Consider the following 9677-nt stretch of genomic DNA (forward strand, 5'->3'; position numbering starts at 1 on the left):
GTGGTTTGTCTCCTCACTGCATAAGCTAACAGTGCTTCTATGGACCAGAGCAAAATACCTTCTCTTTGCCACAAAGAAGGGCTTTCCTGCTAAACTGAAATGAATAAACTGGAATGAGTAGATACTGTTACAGACCTACAATTGGATCACATTTTACTGGATTTCTGTTGATGGATGAGGTTAAATAAGGTCTGAAATTTTGTCTTCTAGTTAATTACTATGAGTTAAAAATGAAAGAACAGAAATGACATTTCAGTCAGTGGGAGGAAAATAAGCAGAAGAGGAACAGAGGGAAACAGCAAATAAAACCAGTGAGGACAAGAAGACCTGATGAGAGCCTGGGTACCGAAGGGTGGTGAGAGGTCCAGAGACAACAGCTAACCCTGATGGCCTCATGTTGCTTCATTTTATCTTCTGGCAAATGGTACATGGGGCTGGCAGAAAGAAATGTGATTATTCTGGGATTATTTATCATCAGAGGCTATTTCCTCATAGTGTGCTTCTTGCTGAGAGCTGCAGGCTCGTCAATGAGAATGATTTCTCCTGGAGACCAAGCACTTGGCAGGAGTAGCCCCCAACTGGCCCTTGCAGCTTGCAGGATATGTCCACCTCCCTCCAGAAGCTCACACCCTGTTTCACATAGGCTTGTAATTTCTGGAGACCCAGTGTGACCAGGAGTTTAACTCTTCATTACTTGCACTCTTAAGGTTGAATCACTGAAGCTTTATGTTAACTTCTTTCTGAAATAGCTGAATGTTAATTTCTTTCCTAAAGTTACCAGAAGAAAAACAAACAAACAAACAAAAAACCAAAACAAACACCAAAAAACCCAAAACCCAAACGTATATAACAAAAGGCCATTTCTGTCTGCAATGAGATTTCCCTTCAGAGTCTGCAATATTTTCACTAGCTTTGCAAACGTCATCTCATCACTTCTCCCTGCCTCAAGGGTCAGAGAACCTTTCCTCCTTTCACCGTCTGGCTTATGGTGGCTCTTATTGCTGTTCTGTGAATTCCAGCTCCTGGCCCTCATTTAATCACATTATTTAATTACACTCCTTTTTAACATGCATAGTTGTCCTCACTGAAGTAACCTTCCTGGTTCTTGCAGCTTTTTCTAGGCATTACCATTATGCAACATAAGAAGGATATGGACCTGTTGAAGAGGGTCCAGAGGAGGCCACAAAGATGATCAGGGGGCTGGAGCACCTCCATATGAATACAGGCTGAGAGAGTTGGGGTTGTTCAGCCTGGAGAAGAGAAGGTTCCAGGCAGACCTTATTGTAGCCTTTCAGTACTTAAAAGGGGACCCACAAGAAGCTGGAGATGGACTTTCTACAAGGGCATGTGGTGATAGGACAATGGGTAATGGCTTTACACTGAAAGAGGGTAGATTTACATTAGATAGAAGGAAAAATTTTTCACCATGAGGGTGGTGAGACGCTGGAACAGGCTGCCCAGAGAAGTTGTGGATGCCTCATCCACAGTAGTGATCAAGGCCAGGTTGAATGGAGTTTTGAACCACCTGATCTAGTGGAAGGTGTCCCTGCCCATGGCAGGGGAATTGGAACTAGGAGGTCTTTAAGGTCCCTTTCAACCCAAACCATACTATGATTCTATGATTCTATGATTCTATGATTCTATGATTCTATGATTCTATTCTAATTCTCCTGCATACATCTTAAAACCCCCGTCTCTCGTGCAGCACCAGTGCTACATCTATCACATAAAACATTATCCTTTCAGTTTTCTTCTTAGCAGAGCATTTGTCTAATCTGTCCTTCCTCAGTCTGGGACTCAGAGCCTCTCAGCAAATTATCAGCATTTTGCTTTTCTACACTGTTCTTCCAGAAAGAGTATTCCCCCTCTGCTGCCTTGCCTTGCCCTGCAGATCTGGTTCATGCTTGCACGGCACATTAGCTAGTTATTTCTTAGTGAACAAATGGAACATAATCCTTTTACGAACACCCTGATATGAGCCACAACATGTCTCCTGCCTTCACCATCTCTGCCCCTAATTTACTGATTTGCCGTTAAAGATTTGGTATTGTTGCTGACTCTGACTCAGTCGTCTCACAAATAAACACCAAAGAACGACGCTGACCCCAGCTGAGCTTCTCACCCATCTCGCCATCCCTGCTGTGCACCATCAGCACCTCCAACGGCCCCTGGCTACTGCTGAAGATCCTGACACTTTTGATCAGGGGTTGAAGCAGCAATGACTTGAAGCCAAGCATAGGCTTTATCCTCATTTGCTGGCATGTTACGCTCAGCAATAACATCTTCCTAACATGACAACAGTTAAATTACCTGAACTTACTTTGTTTGTGAGGAGATCTTCTGGACTGAGAAGTGCAGTGCAGTGCTATGAATAATGAGGCCTGATTTCTCATCCACCTGTGTTTCTTGCTTGACTGAATTTGAGTCCTTCCTTTGGCTCAGGCAGGCTTTTCCCCATCATTAAATCTTAAATATTAACACTACGTTAACAGCTATATGTTGCTTTGTAACATGTAAAGGGTTAAAACTGAAAAATGGACAGATTTAAGGACTTTCTCACCATGTGGAGAGGTGAGTGGCAGAGCTGAGATTAAATTTCTGGGACTTGCCTTCCTTGCCCTTTTGTTCAGATCTCAGTGACATACAACTGTGCTTCTGCTGAAGAAAACCCAGACAAAGGGAGCCCATTGTGCCTGCCAGCCCATCATGGGCTTTCTAGGTATATGGAGTGTGTTACGGAGGGGAGCCCACTGCTGTACTGGAAATGTGGGCAACATGAAACCATCCAGATGGCTGCTCAATAAACCTCAGCCTTTGAAAATCAAGGCAGGTCATGCTAAGTGTCCTCACACCTCAATGAGTTGTAGGTTTGGCATGACCCTAATTTTGAGCTCACTTGGATCAAGGCACTTTCCCTCTTGTAAAACGTTATTGATTGAACTGCAATTACAGTTTTGATGAGGGACTTTGAAGTGGCTGATGTAGTAGCAGGTGAATTCACACAGAGAGAAGCACGTGTAAGAAGAATAGGTAGCAATTTCCTTTGGGCCAGATATATACTTATCTGACATGTCTGTGCATAACAAAAGGCACGGATATTAAACTATCCATTCCATCTGCTGAGTGATGGTGCAAATTATTCCTGACTGCCATTCAGAGGTGCTTCAGTTAAGCACTCAAAATTGTGCAGCTCTTCACTAGAAAATTTGCTGGTATTTTGAAAACATTGTCATACTTCACCAGTCGAAAATATCATTGGCAATCTGTCAAGAGTCAGTGTCTAAGTATCCGCACTAATAATTACTCCTCTAATCTGCTAAGGAAAGTGCCAGATATTCACCTTCCTCTTAGGAAATGTGAAATCTCTGTCAGCTAACAACATATTTTTAATATATTTATAGCAACTGTCCATTCTGACCCTCACCAGAAATGTAGCTCCTGTAATATGCTTTGGAGAGTGCCAGGAGAGCTCTGACTGGTAGCAGATTCCCGTTCTTTCACTGTTGTTAGTCTGCACTTGTAAACAGTGACCCAAAATAGAAATATGAGTGTTGTTTGAATGGCTAATATTTGCTACAAAGAAAGCAGCTCCACAACTAGGGGCAGATCCCACAACCTCCGCTCTCCGTGACTCATCTCTCTGCACACAAGTGGTGCTGTCAAGTTCAACAAGCTGGTCTGCACAAGGCTTGAGGACCAGACTCATCGGCCTCCCGTCATCTGTGGCATGGGGACAAAGACATGGATGGCTTTTGCATTGCTGATCCTCTGCGTACTTCTGCAAGTGTTTGTGTATCTGCCCTTAGTGGGGGAGGGTGTGTGTGGGAAGAATGTAAAAAAAAAGAAGTGAAAAGCAACACAAAATGAAAAGGCATCTTCCTCCACCTAAACACACTCCGTGGAAGTTAACATTGTACCAGTGCACAAAGTACTCTATTGCGTATAAAAATGCTGTCTTGAAAAAGTAATGAAAATTGCAAAGACAAGTGGCCAAAGGTTAAGAGAGGCCAAAATTCAGGCTGCCTACACAGCATGACTTCTGTACATGTATGTTTCTGTGTTATAACAGAGCCTTGAACATCATGATTGCACAGCTTGTTTTCCTATGGGAAGGAGGCCCGTGTGGTCATGCTGTCTGAGTAGGTGTATGGCTGCTTGACAGTTGTCCCCTTCCAGCATTGGAAACCATCCACTAGTTTCAACCAAATCTCACACCTCAATGGAAATTGGAGGTCCAGTTGAGGAAAGAGATCCTGCTAGAGACTCCATGAGAGAAAGCAGTGTAACCCAAGTGTTACTAGACACTTGGAGAAGCAACCTGAGGAAGGAGATGCTAAAAATACTCTAGGCTTGAGAAAAGCCTCAGCTCGTGTCCATGTTTTATTAAACATTTGGTCACAATCAAGGTTCGCCTCCTCTGTTGGTCCTCTGAATGGGCTAAATACATACTGTGGTGATGGTCCTTCTGTAGTTCACCCTGCAGGCTGGGTACCCACCGGTCACAGAGCTCCTTGCTCTTCTGTCCAGCCCAGACTGTGGTCAGTGCTTCCTGTGGGGGCATTGCTGCAGTGTTAGCTTAGCCCACACTGTGGGGAGTCCCAGACCCTCTGCCCCACACGCTGCCTTCCACCAGCAATGCCTCTTCTCTATGGGATCTTCTCTGATAGCTGCTGCCATAGCATGTGAAGGCTTCCAGACACTGGGTAAGTGACTTTCAGAAGCTCCCAGTGAGGACACCTGGCTTCAAGGAGAAGGAAAAGAGGTTCAGCTCCTACTATTGAGACACACAATAGAGATATTATGCAGGTGCCCCAGGAGGCATTAGTAGGACATACTGTCTGCTCATGCAGTAATTTGACAGTCAGAAGCTGTACAAAGCCCTGGAGGAGAGCAGTGCTGGTGGCTCCCTGGAGAGAGACTGGCCACGGTCAGGAGCAAACACCTACAGCGATGGATAAGCAGTAGCAGTGGGGGTGACAGCAGGCTGAAGTGGCTAAACCTTAACCTGTCCTCCTAGGGCTGAAGGAGACAATTACCCCCTTATTATACAGATGGGAAACTGAGACTCAGTGAAGGGGCTGCTTCACGTCCAGAGAGGAGTCTCCAAAAGAAAGAGGTGAATCCAGACAGGGTCTGAAGGAGGGAGGCAGAGGATGAGCTGCACTGGGGCTTCTAGCCATGGATCAGCATGTCTAGTCAAAGATGAACACTGAATTTAAACTAGTGCTCAAACCCCACTGTGTCATACGAAACAGGTTTTAAGATCTACTGTGAGTCATGTCATAGTGCTAATACCTCATTTGTTTATAAACCAGACCCAATTGCATGCTGCTGCTCCTCTTTCCAGTGTATGCAGCCTTTTGGCGTGGCAGTATTGTTAGAGCCAAAGGTTTAAAGATAAAGATTTTTAGGTATGTGTAATAGCTTTTATGAAGGCAGGTAATATAGCTGGAGAAAGCTGATAAGCTTTGGGGCACACACGCTCCTCAGGAAAGACACAGTGAATGTCAAACCTAACTGCACATGGGGAACAATGGTTCTGGGTTTAATTAGACCTGTGCCTGAGCTAGACATCTGACAGCACCTGTGGAATATAAAGAGGGTATTGCTAGTTATCTCCTAAGAGGAAGAGAGAGGCAAGTAATTTGTGGAATAATAGAAGCACAATGTAGAGCACTGAGAGATTAGTGGGAATGGTGAAAAGAGGAGGATGATAACATGCTCTAAAACGTTAATATTCAGAAAAGTGATGAGATACCTTTTCCAGATTTACCTAGGGAAGGTTTTGTAGATTTTCTTTGAGAATCAAGACTGGGAGATCTGAGGTGGAATGACTGCCCTGTAAGACATGCTGCCTGTTGGGAGCACTCCAGCTGACTTTTATGAAGAGCTGAAGATTGTATCTTTTGACAGGCTGAGAAAAAAGCTTTCTTTTGCCTTTGCAAAGTTGTGCCTATTGCATTTCAAACTCCCAAGCATTTGGCAGATCTTCACTGTCTCAGCTTAGCTGCTAAACCAAGAATTCTTCCCTGTGAAGAGTTTTTAATGTTACTTTGCAATGAAAAAATGATCTGCTGCTAATTTAGGGGTGTGCAGCAGTCAAAATAGGATGATGCCTCAGCTGCCTGCATCGTGACTCGTCTCACTCACTGTTGATATTTGGATGCTGGTGGGGATCCCTGTCTTTTCTGTGTGCCTAAATCCCATCAAGGGGTTCCAAGTCCACTGTTGAGCAGTGTTTCCTCCTTAGGACAGCAGGGATACAGGAGGAGTCAAAGGAGGAAGCCTGAGGTCCAGGTCTTAGGAGGCATCAGTCTGTTGGGCTATGCCAATCTCCCAGTGCTAGTGAAGAATCACCACCAACTGGTGGCCAGACATCTCCTTCCACCCTTGATGAGCAAGGTTCAACACTGTTTGCCTCAGCTGATGATAAGACATTATTTCATCCCAGAAATGGGCAAGGCGAAGCACATCTCTCCACGTCCTTGCAGAGAACAGGCCATGAGGCTCCTGCGGGCCAGCCCAGCCACAGACAGGGCAAAGACTAGTCCCATGGGGTGGACAGGCTCCAGGTTCACCAGTATGCTCAGCCTGGCATTACTGCAGCTCCTGCCTGCCTAGGGGGTAGATCTCAGCCAGCCCCCTTGCCTGGGGGGGGTACAGCATTGCCAGAGTAGGGAGCTGCTCTTCAAGTTCCAGCTAGTCTCTCCTCAGCATGTGGGACCTGAGAGGGTCCAAGGCTTACAGAACAGAGTAGATTTGTTAAAAAATAAAATCTTCCTGGCACTAACGGGACTCCCAAATGTGCTTCTCCAGAGCTTCTCAGCAACAGAGCTAGAAACTCTTCAATATTGACAGTGCTACCAGAGTTTATGCTTTGAAATACTTGAAAAAGAAAAGTGATATGAAGTCTTGTGAGTGGATCAGAGCACACACCTCAGGTAGGTAATGCCAGCTGGTAGAATTGGAAGCAAGTGGACAATGCCCTCAGACACATGGTGTGAATTTTGGGGCTGTCCTATGCAGGGACAGGGGTTGGAGTCAATGATGCTTGTGGGTCCCTTCCAACTCAGGACATTCTATGATTCTGTGATTCTAATATTTCAGAAAAGCTGCTAATACCTGAAAAGGTGGGCCTCTTAATGGCAAGTTTTTCAGACTTTTCCAGGAGGTGTCATTGCGAGGTCCCCTTATGGTTCCTGGCCATGCACTGGTTCCTGCCAGAGCATCAGTACTGTGCAGAAGCCTCCTCAAGAACATCACCCGTAACCCTGAGCACTGCAGTGGTGGTCTTGCACTGGCTTGTGCCTGAACAGGCTCAGCCTGGCGCTTGAGTCTCTCTCCCTGCCTGGGCAGCTGTTGTTGTGTGAAGGTAATGGAGAGAAGACACTGGACAAGGGGCAGCTGAAGTGCTGTGACTTGGCTGGGCATCTTTGAGCTCTGTGGGAAGCTGGTGGTTTTGTGGTGTTCTCCCTGCCTGTGCACAGCACAATAGTGAGGGGAAGAACCCTATGAAGTCCTTGGCAATGGCCTTGGTTTCTTTGCTCTTGGAAACCCTTTCCTTTTGTGGGCAATAACGTGTACATCAAAGAACTGAAGTATTCGTTCAGTTTGTGACTATGAGTGCATCCTCTCACTGCTCGTTTTCCTCTCTTGTGCTGATTTTGATGAGGCAATTAAAACCCAGTGGCTTTTGCAGAGATGAACAGCACCTGACTTGTGTGACCCGGTGCATGAATAGCTGCCCAGTTCTCTTGTGACAGCAGCCCACCTCCCCCATGGTTGCCATGGAGATGAAGTTTGGGAAGCCTGGACTCCTTTACTTCTTCAGAAGACCTGAGGAAAGCCTTGAGGCAGCAGCTGAGCCCAGATGGTGCCAATGCCAGGCTCATGGACTCATAGATGCTCTCAGGTGAGCATGCAGGGAAGGCCAGAGCCAAACTGTGCTGCACTGTGTGGTGTGGGCACCAAGGAGCTGTGCATTAGCAGGATCTCTGGGCTCTCACCTCATGACCCCAGCTGGAAAGCCACCTGCAGTAATTTTGAATTACCTGACTTCCTTCTGGCAGTGAGTCATGAAGGTTCAGCTGTGGTGGCCGAATTCCTCATTCCTGGCATTTTGCCTTGGTGGGCAGATGTGGAAGGCGAGCAGCCGGTAGCAGGGCAGCTGGGGTAACACATGGCATCTCGTGTGCATTTCGTTTTCCAGCTCAGACCCACTATCTGTATTCTGCCCATGTGCTCATAAAGGCTGAGCCCCACCTGGGTCTCAGAAGATGGAAGTTACCTTGGAAACTGCAGCAAGCCCTTGATGGTTTAGACAGCTCCCCCCAGGCTGTGGGCTTTGTGCATGTCAGAAGCTGGCCTGTCTCCTTTTTCTAAAGTTGCTGTTTTTCCATCATGCCTTTTCTCTGCAGATGGGAACTGACCACTTTGACTTACCATCTCCTGGTGGTCTGGGGGCACTGGACACCGAGGGGTGGCTGTACTGGGAAGCTGTGGTGGGAGGTGGGCTTGCCTGCTTTCACACAGCACACACATCCTTTTAGATAAGGCAAAACCTTCATTGCCCTTTACAGGAGAGGTACAAAGCCACTGAACAGAAAAAAGCAAACCCCCAAGCAGTGGAGAGGGTTGTTAGTCTTCCACAGCCTCAGTGTAAACGCCCTCCAGGCCTCCTGCATTTGGCATGGTCAGATGAGCCTGTGCCAGGTGGAGTGGATCCAGTGGCCCTTGCCAAGCTCAGAAGAATCAACTGTCAGCACAGCAGGACAGATATGAAGCTTTGCAGAAATCCCCAACAACCTTTAAATTCGTCAGAGCTCTATAGATGAGATTTCTTTCCTTTCAAAGGTCTTAAACTTTTCTTGCTCTGGGATCTTGAGTGCCCAATGAAGGACAGAGATTTAACACAAAATACCTGGATTACAGGTCTCCAGATTTCAAACAGAGACCCAAGAAGGCCATGATTTTTCCCTCATAAAGATCAGCCATCAGTAGGAGGTAATATTAATGGAAGGAGTGAACCAGGAGGGGGTGTTACCACATGGGACTTTCACAAGGCTCAGGAGCAAAGAGTCTACTAGGCTGCCAGGAGCTCTGCTGCTGAGGAACAGAGGGGTGGCCACCCTTGATTCTCTATTTCCTTCTGCTTTATGTGTAATGAACAATTTCACAGTAGTACAGGACACAGGACATTCTTCATATATCATCTTCCCATTTTAGGAACAATATGATAGTTTTAGTTGCTGCAAAATACCACCCAAAAAAGTTCTACCTACCTTCCATACTCTACCACTGGAGATGATGTTGAAAGTGCATTGCGAAGTTCTACAAGAAGTTGCACAAAAGACAGGCTTAACAAGACATTACAAAACAGTCTTAGAGACTCATGTAAAATAAGTTTCAGACCAAATTTCAGAGAAGGGAAAACAAGGAAATTATTTACTTACCTAGAGCAACCTTTTACGGAAGTTTTAAATTTTGTGGGGTATTAGGGCTGTGTATATTCCATGGAATATACCATATATGTTATAGTGAAACAGAAAATGTTGGGCATCATTATTTAGTATTGTGAATAGCAGCAGGTCTGGAGCAGCTGCAGCCCAAATGTGGTCCTGAAGGCTGTCACTTCATTTAGAGGCTGGTCTGAGGAGAATTACAATCACAATTTTTAT

The sequence above is a fragment of the Columba livia genome, chromosome 1 (genome assembly GCF_036013475.1).
Source record: "Columba livia isolate bColLiv1 breed racing homer chromosome 1, bColLiv1.pat.W.v2, whole genome shotgun sequence".
Taxonomy (NCBI): domain Eukaryota; kingdom Metazoa; phylum Chordata; class Aves; order Columbiformes; family Columbidae; genus Columba; species Columba livia.